The sequence below is a fragment of the Oncorhynchus keta genome, chromosome 27 (assembly GCF_023373465.1).
Source record: "Oncorhynchus keta strain PuntledgeMale-10-30-2019 chromosome 27, Oket_V2, whole genome shotgun sequence".
Classification (NCBI taxonomy): Eukaryota; Metazoa; Chordata; class Actinopteri; order Salmoniformes; family Salmonidae; genus Oncorhynchus; species Oncorhynchus keta.
This window is the reverse complement of record NC_068447.1, coordinates 1734585-1759599: the sequence shown is the minus strand read 5'-3', so window position 1 is coordinate 1759599 and position 25015 is coordinate 1734585. Positions and strand designations below refer to the sequence as shown.

At 45.3% G+C, this 25015-nt stretch overlaps 1 long non-coding RNA gene across 8 annotated transcripts; it reads right to left on the bottom strand.

The window, feature by feature from the left end:
• Nucleotides 1–16947: 16947 nt before the first annotated feature.
• On the bottom strand, nt 16948–23113 carry LOC127912333 (uncharacterized). 8 transcript variants are annotated; one of them, XR_008081894.1, is made up of 5 exons: nt 22883–23113; nt 22371–22464; nt 21139–21863; nt 17445–17486; nt 16948–17303 (listed from the first exon to the last, which is right to left on the bottom strand). It is a non-coding gene; the product is annotated as an uncharacterized LOC127912333 (long non-coding RNA). The 8 variants fall into 8 exon arrangements; XR_008081898.1 differs by adding an exon at nt 17947–18035 and having other exon boundaries at nt 16948–17486; nt 21228–21863; XR_008081892.1 differs by having other exon boundaries at nt 16948–17486.
• Between the last annotated feature and the right edge of the window lie 1902 nt (nt 23114–25015).

Genomic DNA, 25015 nt, shown 5'->3' with positions numbered 1-25015 from the left:
TTCCTCTTGTCCAGATGGGTTAGGGCAGTGTGCAGTGTGGTTGAGATTGCATCGTCTGTGGACCTATTTGGGTGGTAAGCAAATTGGAGTGGGTCTAGGGTGTCAGGTAGGCTGGAGGTGATATGGTCCTTGACTAGTCTCTCAAAGCACTTCATGATGATAGAAGTGAGTGCTACGGGGCGGTAGTCATTTAGCTCAGTTACCTTAGCTTTCTTGTGAACAGGAACAATGGTGGCCCTCTTGAAGCATGTGGGAACAGCAGACTGGGATAAGGATTGATTGAATATGTCTGTAAACACACCAGCCAGCTGGTCTGCGCATGCTCTGAGGACGCGGCTGGGGATGCCGTCTGGGCCTGCAGCCTTGCGAGGGTTAACACGTTTAAATGTTTTCCTCACGTTGGCTGCAGTGAAGGAGAGTCCGCGGGTTTTGGTTGCGGGACGTGTCAGTGGCACTGTATAGTCCTCAAAGCGGGATTTTTAAAAATTGAGTCTGCCTGGGAGCAAGACATCCTGGTCCGTGACGGGGCTGGTTTTCTTTTTGTAATCCGTGAGTGACTGTAGACCCTGCCACATACCTCTTGTGCCTGAGCCGTTGAATTGCGACTCTACTTTGTCTCTATACTGACGCTTAGCTTGTTTGATTGCCTTGTGGAGGGAATAGCTACACTGTTTGTATTTGGTCATGTTTCCGGTCGCCTTGCCCTGGTTAAAGGCTCATGGTTCGTGCTTTCAGTGCCATCAATCCACGGTTTCTGGTTTGGGCATGTCTTAATCGTTGCTATGGGAACATCATCATAAATGCACTTTCTAATGAACTCGCTCACCGAATCAGCGAATCAGCGTATTCGTCAATGTTGTTGTCTGACGCAATACAAAACATGTCCCAGTCCACGTGATGGAAGCAGTCTTGGAGTGTGGAATCAGATTGGTCGGACCAGCGTTGGACAGACCTCAGCGTGGGAGCCTCTTGTTTTAGTTTCTGACTGAAGGCTGGGATCAGCAAAATGGAGTTGTGGTCAGCTTTTCCGAAAGGAGTGCGGGGGAGGGCCTTATATGCGTTGCAGAAGTAAGAATAACAATGATCCAGGGTTTTACCAGCCCTGGTAGCACAATCGACATGCTGATACAATTTAAGGAGTCTTGTTTTCAGATTAGCCTTGTTAAAATCCCCAGCTACAATGAATGCAGCCTCAGGATATGTGCTTTCCAGTTTGAAAAGAGTCAAACAAAGTTTGTTCAGGGCCATCAATGTGTCTGCTTGGGGGGGAATATATACAGCTGTGATTATAATTGTAGGGAATTCCCTTGGTAGATAATGCGGTCGACATTTGATTGTGAGGAAATCTAAGTCAGGTGAACAGAAGGACTTGAGTTCCTGTATGTTGTTATGGTCACACCACGTCTCGTAAATCATAAGGCGTACCTCCCTGCCCCTCTTCTTACCAGAAAGATGTTTGTTTCTGTCGGCGCGATGCGTGAAGAAACACGCTGGCTGCACCGACTCCGATAGCGTCTCTCGAGTGAGCCATGTTTCCGTGAAGCAAAGAACGTTGCAGTCTCTGATGTCCCTCTGGAATGCTACCCTTGCTCGGATTTCATCAACCTTGATGTCAAGAGACTGGACATTGGCGAGTAGTATGCTAGGGAGTGGTGCACGGTGTGCCCGTCTCCGGAGCCTGACCAGAAGACCGGAATGGGATCCATTCAGTTGTCCTGGGTGAAAGGCAGAACACAGGATCCGCTTCAGGAAAGTCATATTCTTGGTCGTACTGATGGTGAGTTGACGTTGCTCTTATATTCAGTAGTTCTTCCCGACTGTATGTAATGAAACCTAAGATGACCTGGGGTACTAATGTAAGAAATAACACGTAAAAAAACTAAAAATTGCATAGTTTCCTAGGAAATGAAGCTGTCGGCGCCGGAACTGAATGTAATGGAGTTACTTAATAACAATAAACGAAACATAACTCCAACACTAAATGTAACAATAAACAAAATGGGTACGAGAACTCGTACCAATACATACGTACCAACACAACACTGAATAAACAATCTCTGACAAAGACATGAGGGGAAACAGAGGGTTAAATACACATGAATGGGATTGAAACCAGGTGTGTAGGAAGACAAGACAAAACCAATGGAAAATGAAACATGGATCGATGCTGTCGAGAAGACCGGCGATGCCAACCGCCGAGCACCGCCCGAACAAGGAGAGGCTTCGACTTCGGCAGAAGTCGTGACAACAGCCATTCCAGTAGGTGTTAGCCAAACAAATTATTAACTGTAATCGAAAAATAATGAATATGCTCAATTTATGTTAAATTGACTTTTAGTTTGTTTTCATGTTTGCTTTTTGTCCACTGTACAGTATGGTTTGACTCTAGTGCCACAAATCTGATATCTAAAGACATGTTATTACACTTTCATTCTAAAACAACTATTTATTTTAAATATAAATACAACATTTTGGGGATTGTGAAAAGGGCTTAATGAAATACAGTTTATTATTTACGTCATTAACGACAGCCACTAGTCGACCTGTTCTTTCGACCAATCGTAACGGCGTTCTTCGTTTGTCAAAAGAGAGTCGGACCGAAATGCGGTGGTTACTCATGACTTTAATAGAAAAAGTGACACATGAAATGACTATACAAAATACAAAACAACAAACGGAACGTGAAACCTAATTACAGCCTATCTGGTGAAACTACACAGAGACAGGAACAATCACCCACGAAATACAAAGCGAAACTCAGGCTACCTAAATACGGTTCCCAATCAGAGACAACGAGAATCACCTGACTCTGATTGAGAACCGCCTCAGGCAGCCAAGCCTATACAACACCCCTAATCAGCCGCGAACCCAAATACTACAAACCCCAATACGAACCACAACATATAAACCCATGTCACACCCTGGCCTGACCAAACATATAACGAAAACACAAAATACAATGACCAAGGCGTGACAATAATCCTATTAGCTAGTAGCTATTGACTTTAGCAAAATATTAATATTTAATCAAAATGTGTATTTTTTATATATATAGACACATGTGTTTTAATCAAATCAATAATTCCCCCGGAGCTTGTCTGATGCTTTACGTGTTTGATGAAATAATGAAAGACACACAAATGGCTAGGAGTCAGAAAGGCCTTTTGATTGGCTAGGAGTCAGAACGCCTTTTGATTGGCTAGGAGTCAGAACGCCTTTTGATTGGCTAGGAGTCAGAACGCCTTTTGATTGGCTAGGAGTCAGAACACCTTTTGATTGGCTAGGAGTCAGAACGCCTTTTGATTGGCTAGGAGTCAGAAAGGCCTTCAGAAAGGCCTTTTGATTGATAAGAATTTGTTCTTAACTGACTTGCCTGGTTAGAGTGGACTGTGTCATCCCCACAACCTCCACAATGGATCAGTCCACTCAGACAGCAGCCAATCAGACTGGTGTCTTAGAGTGATGGATGACCAACATCTAGACCATGATTGTGGTGTGTGTGTGCGTGCGTGCGTGCGTGCGTGCGTGTGTGTGTGTGTGCGCGTGTGTGAATATCTATTGATTGGCTCTGACACCCTCCGACAGACACGTCTGTGTCACTTTGTTTTTCTCCGATTTCAACCTGAGTGAGCACATCAAATTCAGAGGAGGCTTTTGTCTGATGTTTTGGACTGTTTGGTTCTTGAAATAATACGTATAAATTGTAATAATCCTATTTTATGAAATCTTATCTTGTGAAATAACACACACTTAACACTATAGAGCTTTGTTTCAACGTGCTATTTAGTAAAACATATATATTACTGTATATTATCTGACGTGCGGGGATGTTTGTTCTGAAATGAAATACTAATTAATTAATGTTTATAACACTGTGTCTTCATTGTGTGTAGGAAAGGGAGAGGGTGGGATTGTAGAGGAGGCAAACAAATATATAAGCAACATTGAAATTAGGATGACACTGAAAATAACCCAAGGATTACATAAAAGACCCCAACCAAGACCCCCCAACCCAACACACGGGGCTGTAACAACCCAGCAGTCTAGTTCAGTGGAGGCTGCCGAGGGGAGAACGGCTCATCATAAAGGATGGAACGGAGCGAATGGAACGGAGCGAATGGAACGGAGCGAATGGAACGGAGCGAACGGAACGGAGCGAACGGAACGGAGCGAATGGAACGGAGCGAACGGAACGGAGCGAACGGAACGGAGCGAACGGAACGGAGCGAACGGAACGGAGCGAACGGAACGGAGCGAACGGAACGGAGCGAACGGAACGGAGCGAATGGAACGGAGCGAACGGAACGGAGCGAACGGAACGGAGCGAACGGAACGGAGCGAACGGAACGGAGCGAACGGAACGGAGCGAACGGAACGGAGCGAATGGAACGGAACGAACGGAACGGAGCGAACGGAACGGAGCGAACGGAACGGAGCGAATGGAACGGAGCGAATGGAACGGAGCGAATGGAACGGAGCGAATGGAACGGAGCGAATGGAACGGAGCGAATGGAACGGAGCGAATGGAACGGAGCGAATGGAACGGAGCGAATGGAACGGAGCGAATGGAACGGAGCGAATGGAACGGAGCGAACGGAACGGAGCGAACGGAACGGAGCGAATGGAACGGAGCGAATGGAACGGAGCGAATGGAACGGAGCGAATGGAACGGAGCGAATGGAACGGAGAACAATGGAACGGAGCGAATGGAACGGAGCGAATGGAACGGAGCGAACGGAACGGAGCGAACGGAACGGAGCGAACGGAACGGAGCGAATGGAACGGAGCGAACGGAACGGAGCGAACGGAACGGAGCGAATGGAACGGAGCGAATGGAACGGAGCGAATGGAACGGAGCGAATGGAACGGCATGTGTTTTGATGTATCTGATACCATTCAACTGATTCCACTCCAGTCATTACCATGAACCCATCCTCCCCAATTAAGGTGCCATCAACATCCTGTGGTATAATTTACCCAGCAGTCAGTTGGGTTTTTAACTTCATCAACAACTCTGCGGAGGATAAAGCAGGACACAAACACTTTGGTGGAAAGTTGCTCCCATGTGACAAAAAGGAATCGATGATAACACTTGTTGGTGTGTAAAGCATAAACCACACGTTCATTATTTAATTGATCTCCAACATGATTGACACTACATTTATTGATCTCACATTATTTCTGTATTTTCTAGAGGTACGTGTAGTCAGGCTGTCTTCCTTCAGGAGTCTGTGGAGAAAATGGCTGCCTCACATTTCCAGCACAAAGCCCAGGACAGACAGGTCTTCAGATCTGGCAATCTGCCAGAAGCTGTGAAGTCAGCCAAGCTGAAGAACCAAGAGCAGCATCTCCTGCTTGTTCAGAGTGAGCGGTCTGTCAATCAGAAGCTGTGAAGTCAGCCAAGCTGAAGAACCAAGAGCAGCATCTCCTGCTTGTTCAGAGTGAGTGGTCTGTCTACCAGAAGCTGTGAAGTCAGCCAAGCTGAAGAACCAAGAGCAGCATCTCCTGCTTGTTCAGAGTGAGCGGTCTGTCTACCAGAAGCTGTAAAGTCAGCCAAGCTGAAGAACCAAGAGCAGCATCTCCTGCTTGTTCAGAGTGAGTGGTCTGTCAATCAGAAGCTGTTAAGTCAGCCAAGCTGAAGAACCAAGAGCAGCATCTCCTGCTTGTTCAGAGTGAGCGGTCTGTCTACCAGAAGCTGTGAAGTCAGCCAAGCTGAAGAACCAAGAGCAGCATCTCCTGCTTGTTCAGAGTGAGCGGTCTGTCTACCAGAAGCTGTAAAGTCAGCCAAGCTGAAGAACCAAGAGCAGCATCTCCTGCTTGTTCAGAGTGAGTGGTCTGTCAATCAGAAGCTGTTAAGTCAGCCAAGCTGAAGAACCAAGAGCAGCATCTCCTGCTTGTTCAGAGTGAGCGGTCTGTCTGCCAGAAGCTGTGAAGTCAGCCAATCTGAAGAACCAAGAGCAGCATCTCCTGCTTGTTCAGAGTGAGCGGTCTGTAAATCAGAAGCTGTTAAGTCAGCCAAGCTGAAGAACCAAGAGCAGCATCTCCTGCTTGTTCAGAGTGAGCGGTCTGTCTACCAGAAGCTGTGAAGTCAGCCAAGCTGAAGAACCAAGAGCAGCATCTCCTGCTTGTTCAGAGTGAGCGGTCTGTCTGCCAGAAGCTGTGAAGTCAGCCAATCTGAAGAACCAAGAGCAGCATCTCCTGCTTGTTCAGAGTGGGTGGTCTGTCTGCCAGAAGCTGTTAAGTCAGCCAAGCTGAAGAACCAAGAGCAGCATCTCCTGCTTGTTCAGAGTGAGTGGTCTGTCAATCAGAAGCTGTTAAGTCAGCCAAGCTGAAGAACCAAGAGCAGCATCTCCTGCTTGTTCAGAGTGAGCGGTCTGTCTACCAGAAGCTGTGAAGTCAGCCAAGCTGAAGAACCAAGAGCAGCATCTCCTGCTTGTTCAAAGTGAGCGGTCTGTCTACCAGAAGATGGTTGCTGACTGCTAGCCACCTGTCAAGACCTGCAGTTGTCTCTGGGGCCCCTACTGAACCAGCAAGCAAAGACATCAGGATTAATTACAGCTTTGATTTTGATCAACAGGTAAAAAACATTTCCTCATTTTATACTGAAGACAACAACCTCTCCCTCAATATGAGCAAGACAAAGGAGCTGATAGTGGACTACAGGAAAAGAAGGGCCGAACAGGCCCCCATTAACGTCCTACTTTATACTGATCAGTATTAAGATGGTTCCGAAGAGGATGGATGACGTCATACATACATCCCAACCAATTGTGCTATTGTGTTAGTATTTTTACGTTGTTTGTAACTTATTTTGTACATAATGTTTCTAACTTCTGGACATCAGAAGTGCGATTACTCACCACAAACTGGAAGAAGCCTTTTCAACAACATTTCCTTCAGAAAGGCCAGAGTGACGCTATGTAGCCAGGTCCCATCTACTATCCTTCTGACCCTATGTAGCCAGGTCCCATCTACTATCCTTCTGACCCTATGTAGCCAGGTCCCATCTACTATCCTTCTGACCCTATGTAGCCAGGTCCATCTACTATCCTTCTGACCCTATGTAGCCAGGTCCCATCTACTATCCTTCTGACCCTATGTAGCCAGGTCCCATCTACTATCCTTCTGACCCTATGTAGCCAGGTCCATCTACTATCCTTCTGACCCTATGTAGCCAGGTCCATCTACTATCCTTCTGACCCTATGTAGCCAGGTCCCATCTACTATCCTTCTGACCCTATGTAGCCAGGTCCCATCTACTATCCTTCTGACCCTATGTAGCCAGGTCCCATCTACTATCCTTCTGACCCTATGTAGCCAGGTCCATCTACTATCCTTCTGACCCTATGTAGCCAGGTCCCATCTACTATCCTTCTGACCCTATGTAGCCAGGTCCATCTACTATCCTTCTGACCCTATGTAGCCAGGTCCATCTACTATCCTTCTGACCCTATGTAGCCAGGTCCCATCTACTATCCTTCTGACCCTATGTAGCCAGGTCCCATCTACTATCCTTCTGACCCTATGTAGCCAGGTCCCATCTACTATCCTTCTGACCCTATGTAGCCAGGTCCATCTACTATCCTTCTGACCCTATGTAGCCAGGTCCATCTACTATCCTTCTGACCCTATGTAGCCAGGTCCCATCTACTATCCTTCTGACCCTGTGTAGCCAGGTCCATCTACTATCCTTCTGACCCTATGTAGCCAGGTCCCATCTACTATCCTTCTGACCCTATGTAGCCAGGTCCCATCTACTATCCTTCTGACCCTATGTAGCCAGGTCCCATCTACTATCCTTCTGACCCAGGTCCATCTACTATCCTTCTGACCCAGGCCCATCTACTATCCTTCTGACCCTATGTAGCCAGGTCCATCTACTATCCTTCTGACTCTATGTAGCCAGGTCCATCTACTATCCTTCTGACCCAGGTCCCATCTACTATCCTTCTGACCCAGGTCCATCTACTATCCTTCTGACCCTATGTAGCCAGGTCCATCTACTATCCTTCTGACTCTATGTAGCCAGGTCCCATCTACTATCCTTCTGACCCTATGTAGCCAGGTCCATCTACTATCCTTCTGACTCTATGTAGCCAGGTCCATCTACTATCCTTCTGACCCTATGTAGCCAGGTCCCATCTACTATCCTTCTGACCCTATGTAGCCAGGTCCCATCTACTATCCTTCTGACCCTATGTAGCCAGGTCCCATCTACTATCCTTCTGACCCTATGTAGCCAGGTCCATCTACTATCCTTCTGACCCTATGTAGCCAGGTCCATCTACTATCCTTCTGACCCTATGTAGCCAGGTCCCATCTACTATCCTTCTGACCCTATGTAGCCAGGTCCATCTACTATCCTTCTGACCCTATGTAGCCAGGTCCCATCTACTATCCTTGTGACCCTATGTAGCCAGGTCCCATCTACTATCCTTCTGACCCTATGTAGCCAGGTCCCATCTACTATCCTTCTGACCCAGGTCCATCTACTATCCTTCTGACCCAGGCCCATCTACTATCCTTCTGACCCTATGTAGCCAGGTCCATCTACTATCCTTCTGACTCTATGTAGCCAGGTCCATCTACTATCCTTCTGACCCAGGTCCCATCTACTATCCTTCTGACCCAGGTCCATCTACTATCCTTCTGACCCTATGTAGCCAGGTCCATCTACTATCCTTCTGACTCTATGTAGCCAGGTCCCATCTACTATCCTTCTGACCCTATGTAGCCAGGTCCATCTACTATCCTTCTGACTCTATGTAGCCAGGTCCATCTACTATCCTTCTGACCCTATGTAGCCAGGTCCCATCTACTATCCTTCTGACCCTATGTAGCCAGGTCCATCTACTATCCTTCTGACCCTATGTAGCCAGGTCCATCTACTATCCTTCTGACCCTATGTAGCCAGGTCCCATCTACTATCCTTCTGACCCTATGTAGCCAGGTCCCATCTACTATCCTTCTGACCCTATGTAGCCAGGTCCCATCTACTATCCTTCTGACCCTATGTAGCCAGGTCCCATCTACTATCCTTCTGACCCTATGTAGCCAGGTCCATCTACTATCCTTCTGACTCTATGTAGCCAGGTCCCATCTACTATCCTTCTGACCCAGGTCCCATCTACTATCCTTCTGACCCTATGTAGCCAGGTCCATCTACTATCCTTCTGACCCTATGTAGCCAGGTCCCATCTACTATCCTTCTGACCCTATGTAGCCAGGTCCCATCTACTATCCTTCTGACCCTATGTAGTCAGGTCCATCTACTATCCTTCTGACCCTATGTAGCCAGGTCCCATCTACTATCCTTCTGACCCTATGTAGCCAGGTCCCATCTACTATCCTTCTGACCCTATGTAGTCAGGTCCATCTACTATCCTCCTGACCCTATGTAGCCAGGTCCCATCTACTATCCTTCTGACCCTATGTAGCCAGGTCCCATCTACTATCCTTCTGACCCTATGTAGCCAGGTCCATCTACTATCCTTCTGACCCTATGTAGCCAGGTCCCATCTACTATCCTTCTGACCCTATGTAGCCAGGTCCCATCTACTATCCTTCTGACCCTATGTAGCCAGGTCCCATCTACTATCCTTCTGACCCTATGTAGCCAGGTCCATCTACTATCCTTCTGACCCTATGTAGCCAGGTCCATCTACTATCCTTCTGACCCTATGTAGCCAGGTCCCATCTACTATCCTTCTGACCCTATGTAGCCAGGTCCATCTACTATCCTTCTGACCCAGGTCCATCTACTATCCTTCTGACCCTATGTAGCCAGGTCCCATCTACTATCCTTCTGACCCTATGTAGCCAGGTCCCATCTACTATCCTTCTGACCCTATGTAGCCAGGTCCCATCTACTATCCTTCTGACCCTATGTAGCCAGGTCCATCTACTATCCTTCTGACCCTATGTAGCCAGGTCCCATCTACTATCCTTCTGACCCTATGTAGCCAGGTCCATCTACTATCCTTCTGACCCTATGTAGCCAGGTCCATCTACTATCCTTCTGACCCTATGTAGCCAGGTCCCATCTACTATCCTTCTGACCCTATGTAGCCAGGTCCCATCTACTATCCTTCTGACCCTATGTAGCCAGGTCCCATCTACTATCCTTCTGACCCTATGTAGCCAGGTCCATCTACTATCCTTCTGACCCTATGTAGCCAGGTCCATCTACTATCCTTCTGACCCTATGTAGCCAGGTCCCATCTACTATCCTTCTGAACCTATGTAGCCAGGTCCATCTACTATCCTTCTGACCCTATGTAGCCAGGTCCCATCTACTATCCTTCTGACCCTATGTAGCCAGGTCCCATCTACTATCCTTCTGACCCTATGTAGCCAGGTCCCATCTACTATCCTTCTGACCCAGGTCCATCTACTATCCTTCTGACCCAGGCCCATCTACTATCCTTCTGACCCTATGTAGCCAGGTCCATCTACTATCCTTCTGACTCTATGTAGCCAGGTCCATCTACTATCCTTCTGACCCAGGTCCCATCTACTATCCTTCTGACCCAGGTCCATCTACTATCCTTCTGACCCTATGTAGCCAGGTCCATCTACTATCCTTCTGACTCTATGTAGCCAGGTCCCATCTACTATCCTTCTGACCCTATGTAGCCAGGTCCATCTACTATCCTTCTGACTCTATGTAGCCAGGTCCATCTACTATCCTTCTGACCCTATGTAGCCAGGTCCCATCTACTATCCTTCTGACCCTATGTAGCCAGGTCCATCTACTATCCTTCTGACCCTATGTAGCCAGGTCCATCTACTATCCTTCTGACCCTATGTAGCCAGGTCCCATCTACTATCCTTCTGACCCTATGTAGCCAGGTCCCATCTACTATCCTTCTGACCCTATGTAGCCAGGTCCCATCTACTATCCTTCTGACCCTATGTAGCCAGGTCCCATCTACTATCCTTCTGACCCTATGTAGCCAGGTCCATCTACTATCCTTCTGACCCTATGTAGCCAGGTCCCATCTACTATCCTTCTGACCCAGGTCCCATCTACTATCCTTCTGACCCTATGTAGCCAGGTCCATCTACTATCCTTCTGACCCAGGTCCCATCTACTATCCTTCTGACCCTATGTAGCCAGGTCCCATCTACTATCCTTCTGACCCTATGTAGTCAGGTCCATCTACTATCCTTCTGACCCTATGTAGCCAGGTCCCATCTACTATCCTTCTGACCCTATGTAGCCAGGTCCCATCTACTATCCTTCTGACCCTATGTAGTCAGGTCCATCTACTATCCTCCTGACCCTATGTAGCCAGGTCCCATCTACTATCCTTCTGACCCTATGTAGCCAGGTCCCATCTACTATCCTTCTGACCCTATGTAGCCAGGTCCATCTACTATCCTTCTGACCCTATGTAGCCAGGTCCCATCTACTATCCTTCTGACCCTATGTAGCCAGGTCCCATCTACTATCCTTCTGACCCTATGTAGCCAGGTCCCATCTACTATCCTTCTGACCCTATGTAGCCAGGTCCCATCTACTATCCTTCTGACTCTATGTAGCCAGGTCCCATCTACTATCCTTCTGACCCAGGTCCCATCTACTATCCTTCTGACCCTATGTAGCCAGGTCCTGTCTACTTTTTAACTCTTCGCAACTGCAAAATAAGAACAATTTTGTGCTCTGGTATTGTGCCTGGCGGACCATGCTCCACCACAGTCTGGACCTTCACTTCCTGATCACAGGCCACACCAAGTTTGTGCTCTGGTATTGTGCCTGGCGGACCATGCTCCACCACAGTCTGGACCGTCACTTCCTGATCACAGGCCACACCAAGTTTGTGCTCTGGTATTGTGCCTGGCGGACCATGCTCCACCACAGTCTGGACCTTCACTTCCTGATCACAGTTCACACCAAGTTTGTGCTCTGGTATTGTGCCTGGCGGACCATGCTCCACCACAGTCTGGACCTTCACTTCCTGATCACAGTTCACACCAAGTTTGCCCCTGACTGGTGCTTCGGCCTCATCAAGCAGCGCTTCAGAAAGACCAGAGTCAACACTGTCTGAGATTGCTGGTGTTGTGAAGGACAGCACTGTGACAGAGGTCAACATCCCACAGCCGGTTGGACTGGAGGATGGTACGGTGCTGGTGGAATGCGAATTCATGTGAATCCTTAAAGAGATGGGTGGGGCTAAGGCTTAAGATGGTGTGAACAATGCTGAATGGGTGAAGACAAAGGACAGCTCTCCAGTAGGTACCAAAACATTCAAAGGCCATTTTCTCAAAAGTGAGTTTACAAGTTAATCAACTTTCAAAGCAGAATTACTTTCCCGTTGTTCCTCAAATGCAGTGTATGATTTACCATTTTGTAGCTCCATTGTAAAAAACACAATTTCACATTTTGCTACAAAAGTCCGATTTGAGCCGGTCGGTCACATTTATTCAGGCCCTTTACTCAGTACTTTGTTGAAGCCCCTTTGGCAGCGATTACAGCCTTGAGTCTTCTTGGGTATGATGCTACAAGCTTGGCACATCTGTATTTAGGCAGTTTCTACTGTTAATCTCTGATCAGATCCTCCCAAGCTCTGTCAGGTTGGATGGGGAGCGTCGCTGCTCCAGAGATGTTCAATATATTTCAAGTTCGGGCTCTGTCTGGGTCACTCAAGGACATTCAGAGACTTGTCCCGAAGTCACTCCTGCATTGTCTTGGCTGTGTGCTTAGGGTTGTTGACCTGTTGGAAGGCGAACCTTCACCCCTGTCTGAGGTCCTGAGCTCTCTGGCGCAGGTTTTCATCAAGGATCTCTCTGTACTTTGATCTTTTCATCTTTCCCTCGATCCTGACTAGTCTCCAAGTCCCTGCCACTGAAAAATATCCCATAGCATGATGCTGCCACCACCATGCTTCGCCATAGGGATGCTGCCACCACCATGCTTCACCGTCGTAATGGTGGCAGGTGTCCTGAAGAAACTTGGCAATCAGGCCAAATAGTTCAATCTTGGTTTCATCAGACCAGAGAATCTTGTCTTTAGGTGCCTTTTGGCAAACTCCAAGTTGTCTGTCATGTGCCTTTAACTGAGGAGTGGCTTCCGGCTACTCTACCATAAAGGCCTGATTGGTGGAGTGCTGCAGAGATGGTTGTCCTTCTGGAAGGTTCTCCCATCTCTACAGAGGAACTCTGTATCTCTCTCAGAGTGACCATCGGGTTCTTGGGCACCTACCTGACCAAGGCGGACAGCTGTAGGAAGAGTCTTGGTGGTTCCATCCATTTAAGACTGATGAAGGCCAATGTGTTCTTGGGGATCTTCAATGCTCCAGGCATTTTTATGGTAGCCTCTCCCAGATCTGTGCCTCGACACAATCCTGTCTCAGAGCTCGACTGACAATTCTTTTGACCTCATGGCTTGGATTTCCAAATCATGTCCAATCACATGAATTTACCACAGGTGGACTCCAATCAAGTTGTAGAAACATCTCAAGGATGATCAAAGGAAACAGGAAGTACCTGAGCTCAATTTTGAGTCTCATAGCAAAGGGTCTGAATATTTATGTATGTAAATATTATGTATAAATGTAAACCCCTCCTCAGAGAGAGAGAGACACCGCTGCATGTGAGCTCTCACATTTTTCAACATGTGTTTTTTTTTACAAAAGGATACATTTGGAGTTCAATAAACTTGGATTTATTTGGCAGGTACATATGCAGGATGCTACCCTCCACAGCATATCAAAACTCCAAACCTTCAACCTTATTTTACCCTAAATTAACTGGAGAGATTACTGCTTCCAAGGTTTTCTTTTCCAAGCTATATAGAGAGAGCTCTTGCAAACAAACAACAGAGACCCGAAGACAACATCCAACCTGGAACTGAGTGAGTAGTGTTTGGTCTGATGCTATTTTGAAAGCCAAGAAGAAACAATAATATTTTTTTATTTTTTTTAAAAAGTACATTAAAATGATATATTTTACTTTATGGAGAGTGAATGCTGATTTAAGGCTCCCAGGACAGACCAGAGACAAATTCACTAAGCACTAAGGTGTGAAGTAAAAAAGGCGCAGAGTCTTTGAGGAATCCTCTGAAGCCCCCTCCTGCTGTTCAAAGACCATTCACTGGAATTTCTACAGGAAATCTGTCTCCAGAAATAAAGCTTCTCCCAAGTGGGTGTGACACCTACTCCCCCTGTTGCCTGCTGCACTGCTGCTTGGACTCTACCTGGCGATCTGTTCTCCGTCTGCCAGGGCCTGTCTCCCCTGTCTGGTACAGGTACCTCCACGACACTCACCCCTCCACGACACTCACGACACTCACCCCAACACTGCAGAGCTCTCCCTGTCCTCTGCCGTGCCTTGATTGTATTACCGTTGATGATATCTGGAAATGTTCATGTACACCCTGGCCAATCTACTGTTGCTAGCCCCAATTCTGACTTGTTCTCTGATATCTGCTCCACTGATTTCAGCCATGCCTCCTTGCCCGCCCAGCATTTCCTCATCTCCTTCTAATGCAACTACCCCGATGCTTCTCCATGTTTTTTTTTTGTAGCTACAAAGTTTCAGTCACTGAGTCGAATGTGCTTAAAGGAGCTACTTAAACTTGACCCCAAAAAACCATCTGGGTCAGATGGTGCTCTTTCTTCTTTAAGGTTGCTGTCCCTATTTTCACCAAGCCCATCTCTGACATGTTTAACCTGTCTCTCCTTTCTTCTTTAAGGTTGCTGTCCCTATCATCACCAAGCCCATCTCTGACATGTTTAACCTGTCTCTCCTTTCTTCTTTAAGGTTTCTGTCCCTATCATCACCAAGCCCATCTCTGCCCCTATCATCACCAAGCCCATCTCTGACCATTTTAACCTGTCTCTCCTCTCTTCTTTAAGGTTGTAGCTCTGATCATCACCAAGCCCATCTCTGACATGTTTAACCTGTCTCTCCTTTCTGGGGAGGTTCCCTTTGCTTGGAAGGCAGCCACAGTTTCTCCTTTATTTAAAAGGGGAGATCTGATCCTAACTGTTATAGACCTATTTCTACTTTGTCCTGTTTATCAAAAGTGCTGGAAAAACTTGGCAATAATCAATTGACTGGCTTTCTATTTTTATTGACTTGTCAAATCAAATCAGTGTATTTGTCACGTGCGCTGAATACAACAGGTGTAGGACCTTACAGTGAAATGCTTACTTACAGGCTCTAACCAATAGTGCAAGAAAAGGTGTCAGGTGAACTATAGGTAAGTAAAGAAATAAAACAACAGTAAAAAGACAGGCTATATACAGTAGAGAGGCTGTATACAGTAGAAGGGCTATATACAGTAGAGAGGCTATATACAGTAGAGAGGCTATATACAGTAGAGAGGCTATATACAGTAGAGAGGTTATATACAGTAGAGAGGTTATATACAGTAGAGAGGTTATATACAGTAGAGATGCTATAACAGTAGAGAGGCTGTATACAGTAGAGAGGTTATATACAGTAGAGATGCTATAACAGTAGAGAGGCTGTATACAGTAGAGAGGTTATATACAGTAGAGATGCTATAACAGTAGAGAGGCTGTATACAGTAGAGAGGTTATATACAGTAGAGAGGCTATATACAGTAGAGAGGCTATATACAGTAGAGAGGTTATATACAGTAGAGAGGTTATATACAGTAGAGAGGTTATATACAGTAGAGATGCTATAACAGTAGAGAGGCTGTATACAGTAGAGAGGTTATATACAGTAGAGAGGCTACATACAGACACCGGTTAGACAGGCTGATTGAGGTAGTATGTACATGTAGATCTGGTTAAAGTGACTATGCATATATGATGGACAGAGAGTAGCAGTAGTGTTAAAGAGGGGTTGGTGGGTGGTGGGACACAATGCAGCCCTGTCAGCCAATGTGCAGGAGCACTGGCTGGTCGGCCCAATTGAGTATGTACATGAATGTATAGTTAAAGTGACTATGCATATATGATAAACAGAGAGTAGCAGCAGCGTAAAAGAGGGGTTGGGGGGCACACAATGCAAATAGTCCGGGTAGCCATTTGATTACCTGTTCAGGAGTCTTATGGCTTGGGGGTAAAAACTGTTGAGAAGCCTTCTAGAAGCCTAGACTTGGCACTCCGGTACCGCTTGCCATGCGGTAATAGAGAGAACTGGGGTGGCTGGGGTCTTTGACAATTTTTAGGGCCTTCCTCTGACACTGCCTGGTAATAGAGGTCCTGGATGGCAGGAAGCTTGGGCCCAGTGATATACTGGTCCGTACGCACTACCCTCTGTAGTGCCTTGTGATCGGAGCCAGAGCAGTTGCCGTACCAGGCAGTGATGCAACCTGTCAGGATGCTCTCGATGTTGCAGCTGTAGAACCTTTTGAGGATCCCAGGACCCATGCCAAATCTTTTTAGTTTCCTGAGGGGGAATAGGATTTTTCGTGCCCTCTTCACTACTGTCTTCGTGTGTTTGGACCATGACAGTTTGTTGGTGATGTGGACACCAAGGAACTTGAAGCTCTCAACCTGCTCCACTACAGCCCCGTCGATGGGAATGGGGTCGTGCTCGGTCCTCCTTTTCCTGTCGTCCACAATCATCTCCTTAGAGATGGTTACATTGAGGGACCGAGCAGGTTGTTGTTCTGGCACCACCCGGCCAGGTCTCTGACCTTACTGACTGTTGTGGCTGCTTTGTGTGATGTATTGTTGTCTCTACCTTACTGACTGTTGTGGCTGCTTTGTGTGATGTATTGTTGTCTCTACCTTACTGACTGTTGTGGCTGCTTTGTGTGATGTATTGTTGTCTCTACCTTACTGACTGTTGTGGCTGCTTTGTGTGATGTATTGTTGTCTCTACTGACTGTTGTGGCTGCTTTGTGTGATGTATTGTTGTCTCTACCTTACTGACTGTTGTGGCTGCTTTGTGTGATGTATTGTTGTCTCTACTGACTGTTGTGGCTGCTTTGTGTGATGTATTGTTGTCTCTACTGAACGTTGTGGCTGCTTTGTGTGATGTATTGTTGTCTCTACCTTACTGACTGTTGTGGCTGCTTTGTGTGATGTATTGTTGTCTCTACCTTACTGACTGTTGTGGCTGCTTTGTGTGATGTATTGTTGTCTCTACCTTACTGACTGTTGTGGCTGCTTTGTGTGATGTATTGTTGTCTCTACCTTACTGACTGTTGTGGCTGCTTTGTGTGATGTATTGTTGTCTCTACCTTACTGACTGTTGTGGCTGCTTTGTGTGATGTATTGTTGTCTCTACTGATCGTTGTGGCTGCTTTGTGTGATGTATTGTTGTCTCTACCTTACTGACTGTTGTGGCTGCTTTGTGTGATGTATTGTTGTCTCTACCTTACTGACTGTTGTGGCTGCTTTGTGTGATGTATTGTTGTCTCTACCTTACTGACTGTTGTGGCTGCTTTGTGTGATGTATTGTTGTCTCTACCTTACTGACTGTTGTGGCTGCTTTGTGTGATGTATTGTTGTCTCTACTGACTGTTGTGGCTGCTTTGTGTGATGTATTGTTGTCTCTACCTTACTGACTGTTGTGGCTGCTTTGTGTGATGTATTGTTGTCTCTACTGATCGTTCTGGCTGCTTTGTGTGATGTATTGTTGTCTCTACCTTACTGACTGTTGTGGCTGCTTTGTGTAATGTATTGTTGTCTCTACCTTACTGACTGTTGTGGCTGCTTTGTGTGATGTATTGTTGTCTCTACCTTACTGACTGTTGTGGCTGCTTTGTGTGATGTATTGTTGTCTCTACCTTACTGACTGTTGTGGCTGCTTTGTGTGATGTATTGTTGTCTCTACCTTACTGACTGTTGTGGCTGCTTTGTGTGATGTATTGTTGTCTCTACCTTACTGACTGTTGTGGCTGCTTTGTGTGATGTATTGTTGTCTCTACCTTACTGACTGTTGTGGCTGCTTTGTGTGTTGTATTGTTGTCTCTACTGACTGTTGTGGCTGCTTTGTGTGATGTATTGTTGTCTCTACTGACTGTTGTGGCTGCTTTGTGTGATGTATTGTTGTCTCTACCTTACTGACTGTTGTGGCTGCTTTGTGTGATGTATTGTTGTCTCTACCTTACTGACTGTTGTGGCTGCTTTGTGTGATGTATTGCTGTCTCTACCTTACTGACTGTTGTGGCTGCTTTGTGTGATGTATTGTTGTCTCTACTGATCGTTGTGGCTGCTTTGTGTGATGTATTGTTGTCTCTACCTTACTGACTGTTGTGGCTGCTTTGTGTGATGTATTGTTGTCTCTACCTTACTGACTGTTGTGGCTGCTTTGTGTAATGTATTGTTGTCTCTACCTTACTGACTGTTGTGGCTGCTTTGTGTGATGTATTGTTGTCTCTACCTTACTGACTGTTGTGGCTGCTTTGTGTGATGTATTGTTGTCTCTACCTTACTGACTGTTGTGGCTGCTTTGTGTGATGTATTGTTGTCTCTACCTTACTGACTGTTGTGGCTGCTTTGTGTGATGTATTGCTGTCTCTACCTTACTGACTGATGTGGCTGCTTTGTGTAATGTATTGTTGTCTCTACTGACTGTTGTGGCTGCTTTGTGTGATGTATTGCTGTCTCTACCTTACTGACTGTTGTGGCTGCTTTGTGTGATGTATTGTTGTCTCTACTGACTGTTGTGGCTGCTTTGTGTGATGTATTGTTGTCTACCTTACTGACTGTTGTGGCTGCTTTGTGTGATGTATTGTTGTCTACCTTACTGACTGTTGTGGCTGCTTTGTGTGATGTATTGTTGTCTCTACCTTACTGACTGTTGTGGCTGCTTTGTGTAATGTATTGTTGTCTCTACCTTACTGACTGTTGTGGCTGCTTTGTGTGATGTATTGTTGTCTCTACCTTACTGACTGTTGTGGCTGCTTTGTGTGATGTATTGTTGTCTCTACCTTACTGACTGTTGTGGCTGCTTTGTGTGATGTATTGTTGTCTCTACCTTACTGACTGTTGTGGCTGCTTTGTGTGATGTATTGTTGTCTCTACCTTACTGACTGTTGTGGCTGCTTTGTGTGATGTATTGTTGTCTCTACCTTACTGACTGTTGTGGCTGCTTTGTGTGATGTATTGTTGTCTCTACTGATCGTTGTGGCTGCTTTGTGTGATGTATTGTTGTCTCTACCTTACTGACTGTTGTGGCTGCTTTGTGTGATGTATTGTTGTCTCTACCTTACTGACTGTTGTGGCTGCTTTGTGTGATGTATTGTTGTCTCTACCTTACTGACTGTTGTGGCTGCTTTGTGTGATGTATTGTTGTCTCTAACTTACTGACTGTTGTGGCTGCTTTGTGTGATGTATTGTTGTCTCTACTGACAGTTGTGGCTGCTTTGTGTGATGTATTGTTGTCTCTACTGACTGTTGTGGCTGCTTTGTGTGATGTATTGTTGTCCCTACTGACTGTTGTGGCTGCTTTGTGTGATGTATTGTTGTCTCTACTGATCGTTGTGGCTGCTTTGTGTGATGTATTGTTGTCTCTACCTTACTGACTGTTGTGGCTGCTTTGTGTGATGTATTGTTGTCTCTACCTTACTGACTGTTGTGGCTGCTTTGTGTGATGTATTGTTGTCTCTACCTTACTGACTGTTGTGGCTGCTTTGTGTGATGTATTGTTGTCTACCTTACTGACTGTTGTGGCTGCTTTGTGTGATGTATTGTTGTCTCTACTGACTGTTGTGGCTGCTTTGTGTGATGTATTGTTGTCTACCTTACTGACTGTTGTGGCTGCTTTGTGTGATGTATTGTTGTCTACCTTACTGACTGTTGTGGCTGCTTTGTGTGATGTATTGTTGTCTCTACCTTACTGACTGTTGTGGCTGCTTTGTGTAATGTATTGTTGTCTCTACCTTACTGACTGTTGTGGCTGCTTTGTGTGATGTATTGTTGTCTCTACCTTACTGACTGTTGTGGCTGCTTTGTGTGATGTATTGTTGTCTCTACCTTACTGACTGTTGTGGCTGCTTTGTGTGATGTATTGTTGTCTCTACTGACTGTTGTGGCTGCTTTGTGTGATGTATTGTTGTCTCTACTGACTGTTGTGGCTGCTTTGTGTGATGTATTGTTGGCTCTACCTTACTGACTGTTGTGGCTGCTTTGTGTGATGTATTGTTGTCTCTACTGATCGTTGTGGCTGCTTTGTGTGATGTATTGTTGTCTCTACCTTACTGACTGTTGTGGCTGCTTTGTGTGATGTATTGTTGTCTCTACCTTACTGACTGTTGTGGCTGCTTTGTGTGATGTATTGTTGTCTCTACCTTACTGACTGTTGTGGCTGCTTTGTGTGATGTATTGTTGTCTCTACCTTACTGACTGTTGTGGCTGCTTTGTGTGATGTATTGTTGTCTCTACTGACTGTTGTGGCTGCTTTGTGTGATGTATTGTTGTCTCTACTGATCGTTGTGGCTGCTTTGTGTGATGTATTGTTGTCTCTACCTTACTGACTGTTGTGGCTGCTTTGTGTGATGTATTGTTGTCTCTACCTTACTGACTGTTGTGGCTGCTTTGTGTGATGTATTGTTGTCTCTACCTTACTGACTGTTGTGGCTGCTTTGTGTGATGTATTGTTGTCTCTACCTTACTGACTGTTGTGGCTGCTTTGTGTGATGTATTGTTGTCTCTACCTTACTGACTGTTGTGGCTGCTTTGTGTGATGTATTGCTGTCTCTACTGACTGTTGTGGCTGCTTTTGTGTGATGTATTGTTGTCTACCTTACTGACTGTTGTGGCTGCTTTGTGTGATGTATTGTTGTCTCTACCTTACTGACTGTTGTGGCTGCTTTGTGTGATGTATTGTTGTCTCTACTGATCGTTGTGGCTGCTTTGTGTGATGTATTGTTGTCTCTACCTTACTGACTGTTGTGGCTGCTTTGTGTAATGTATTGTTGTCTCTACCTTACTGACTGTTGTGGCTGCTTTGTGTGATGTATTGTTGTCTCTACCTTACTGACTGTTGTGGCTGCTTTGTGTGATGTATTGTTGTCTCTACCTTACTGACTGTTGTGGCTGCTTTGTGTGATGTATTGTTGTCTCTACCTTACTGACTGTTGTGGCTGCTTTGTGTGATGTATTGCTGTCTCTACTGACTGTTGTGGCTGCTTTGTGTGATGTATTGTTGTCTACCTTACTGACTGTTGTGGCTGCTTTGTGTGATGTATTGTTGTCTCTACCTTACTGACTGTTGTGGCTGCTTTGTGTGATGTATTGTTGTCTCTACCTTACTGACTGTTGTGGCTGCTTTGTGTGATGTATTGTTGTCTCTACCTTACTGACTGTTGTGCCTGCTTTGTGTGATGTATTGTTGTCTCTACCTTACTGACTGTTGTGGCTGCTTTGTGTAATGTATTGTTGTCTCTACTGACTGTTGTGGCTGCTTTGTGTGATGTATTGTTGTCTCTACTGATCGTTGTGGCTGCTTTGTGTGATGTATTGTTGTCTCTACCTTACTGACTGTTGTGGCTGCTTTGTGTGATGTATTGTTGTCTCTACCTTACTGACTGTTGTGGCTGCTTTGTGTGATGTATTGTTGTCTCTACCTTACTGACTGTTGTGGCTGCTTTGTGTGATGTATTGTTGTCTCTACCTTACTGACTGTTGTGGCTGCTTTGTGTGATGTATTGTTGTCTCTACCTTACTGACTGTTGTGGCTGCTTTGTGTGATGTATTGCTGTCTCTACTGACTGTTGTGGCTGCTTTGTGTGATGTATTGTTGTCTACCTTACTGACTGTTGTGGCTGCTTTGTGTGATGTATTGTTGTCTCTACCTTACTGACTGTTGTGGCTGCTTTGTGTGATGTATTGTTGTCTCTACTGATCGTTGTGGCTGCTTTGTGTGATGTATTGTTGTCTCTACCTTACTGACTGTTGTGGCTGCTTTGTGTGATGTATTGTTGTCTCTACCTTACTGACTGTTGTGGCTGCTTTGTGTAATGTATTGTTGTCTCTACCTTACTGACTGTTGTGGCTGCTTTGTGTGATGTATTGTTGTCTCTACCTTACTGACTGTTGTGGCTGCTTTGTGTGATGTATTGTTGTCTCTACCTTACTGACTGTTGTGGCTGCTTTGTGTGATGTATTGCTGTCTCTACCTTACTGACTGTTGTGGCTGCTTTGTGTAATGTATTGTTGTCTCTACTGACTGTTGTGGCTGCTTTGTGTGATGTATTGCTGTCTCTACCTTACTGACTGTTGTGGCTGCTTTGTGTGATGTATTGTTGTCTCTACTGACTGTTGTGGCTGCTTTGTGTGATGTATTGTTGTCTCTACCTTACTGACTGTTGTGGCTGCTTTGTGTAATGTATTGTTGTCTCTACCTTACTGACTGTTGTGGCTGCTTTGTGTGATGTATTGTTGTCTCTACCTTACTGACTGTTGTGGCTGCTTTGTGTGATGTATTGTTGTCTCTACCTTACTGACTGTTGTGGCTGCTTTGTGTGATGTATTGTTGTCTCTACCTTACTGACTGTTGTGGCTGCTTTGTGTAATGTATTGTTGTCTCTACCTTACTGACTGTTGTGGCTGCTTTGTGTGATGTATTGTTGTCTCTACCTTACTGACTGTTGTGGCTGCTTTGTGTGATGTATTGTTGTCTCTACCTTACTGACTGTTGTGGCTGCTTTGTGTGATGTATTGTTGTCTCTACCTTACTGACTGTTGTGGCTGCTTTGTGTGATGTATTGCTGTCTCTACCTTACTGACTGTTGTGGCTGCTTTGTGTAATGTATTGTTGTCTCTACTGACTGTTGTGGCTGCTTTGTGTGATGTATTGCTGTCTCTACCTTACTGACTGTTGTGGCTGCTTTGTGTGATGTATTGTTGTCTCTACCTTACTGACTGTTGTGGCTGCTTTGTGTGATGTATTGTTGTCTCTACCTTACTGACTGTTGTGGCTGCTTTGTGTGATGTATTGTTGTCTCTACTGACTGTTGTGGCTGCTTTGTGTGATGTATTGTTGTCTCTACCTTACTGACTGTTGTGGCTGCTTTGTGTGATGTATTGTTGTCTCTACCTTACTGACTGTTGTGGCTGCTTTGTGTGATGTATTGTTGTCTCTACCTTACTGACTGTTGTGGCTGCTTTGTGTGATGTGTTGTTGTCTCTACCTTACTGACTGTTGTGCTGTTGTCTGTGACCCATAATGTTTGTACCATGTTGAGTTGCTACCATGTTGTTGTCATGTGTTGCTACCATGTTGTTGTTATGTTGTGTTGCTACCATGTTTTGTTGCTACCATGGTGTTGTTATGTTGTGTTGCTGCCATGTTGTCGTAATGTTGTGTTGTTACCATGTTGTTGTCATGTGTTGCTACCATGTTGTTGTTATGTTGTGCTGCTACCATGTTGTTGTCATGTGTTGCTGCCATGTTGTTGTTATGTGGTGTTGCTACCATGTTGTTGTCATGTTGTGTTGCTACCATGTTGTTGTTATGTTGTGTTGCTGCCATGTTGTTGTTATGTTGTGTTGCTACCATGTTGTGTTGCTACCATGTTGTTGTTATGTTGTGTTGCTACCATGTTGTGTTGCTACCATGTTGTGTTGCTACCATGTTGTTGTTATGTTGTGTTGCTACCATGTTGTTGTCATGTTGTGTTGCTACCATGTTGTTGTTATGTTGTGTTGCTGCCATGTTGTTGTTATGTTGTGTTGCTACCATGTTGTTGTTATGTTGTGTTGCTACCATGTTGTGTTGCTACCATGTTGTTGTTATGTTGTGTTGCTACCATGTTGTTGTTATGTTGTGTTGCTACCATGTTGTTGTTATGTTGTGTTGCTACCATGTTGTTGTTATGTTGTGTTGCTGCCATGGTGTTGTTATGTTGTGTTGTTACCATGTTGTTGTCATGTTGTGTTGCTACCATGTTGTTGTCATGTTGTGTTGCTACCATGTTGGTGTTATGTTGTGTTGCTACCATGTTGTTGTTATGTTGTGCTGCTGCCATGTTGTTGTCATGTTGTGTTGCTACCATGGTGTTGTTATGTTGTGTTACTACCATGTTGTTGTCATGTTGTGTTGCTACCATGTTGTTGTCATGTTGTATTGCTGCCATGTTGTTGTTATGTTGAGTTGCTACCATGTTGTTGTCATGTTGAGTTGCTACCATGTTGTTGTCATGTTGTGTTGCTACCATGTTGTTGTCATGTTGTGTTGCTACCATGTTGTTGTTATGTTGTGTTGCTACCATGTTGTTATGTTGAGTTGCTACCATGTTGTTGTTATGTTGAGATGCTACCATGTTGAGTTGCTACCATGTTGTTATGTCTTGCTACCATGTTGTTGTTATGTTGAGATGCTACCATGTTGAGTTGCTACCATGTTGTTGTTATGTTGTGTTGCTGCCATGTTGTTGTTATGTTGAGATGCTACCATGTTGAGTTGCTACCATGTTGTTGTCATGTTGTGTTGCTGCCATGTTGTTGTTATGTTGAGTTGCTGCCATGTTGAGTTGCTACCATGCTGTTGTTATGTTGTGTTGTTGCCATGTTGAGTTGCTACCATGCTGTTGTTATGTTGCTGCCATGTTGTTGTTATGTTGTGTTGCTGCCATGTTGTTATGTTGTGTTGCTACCATGTTGTTGTTATGTTGTGTTGCTGCCATGTTGTTGTTATGTTGTGTTGCTGCCATGTTGTTGTTATGTTGTGTTGCTACCATGTTGTTGTCATGTTGTGTTGCTACCATGTTGTTGTTATGTTGTTGTTATGTTGTGTTGCTGCCATGTTGTTGTTATGTTGTGTTGCTAACATGTTGTTGTTATGTTGTGTTGCTGCCATGTTGTTGTTATGTTGCTACCATGTTGTTGTTATGTTGTGTTGCTACCATGTTGTTGTTATGTTGTGTTGCTGCCATGTTGTTGTTATGTTGCTACCATGTTGTTGTTATGTTGTGTTGCTACCATGTTGTTGTTATGTTGTGTTGCTACCATGTTGTTATGTTGTGTTGCTACCATGTTGTTGTTATGTTGTGTTGCTACCATGTTGTTATGTTGTGTTGCTACCATGTTGTTGTTATGTTGTGTTGCTACCATGTTGTTGTCATGTTGTGTTGCTACCATGT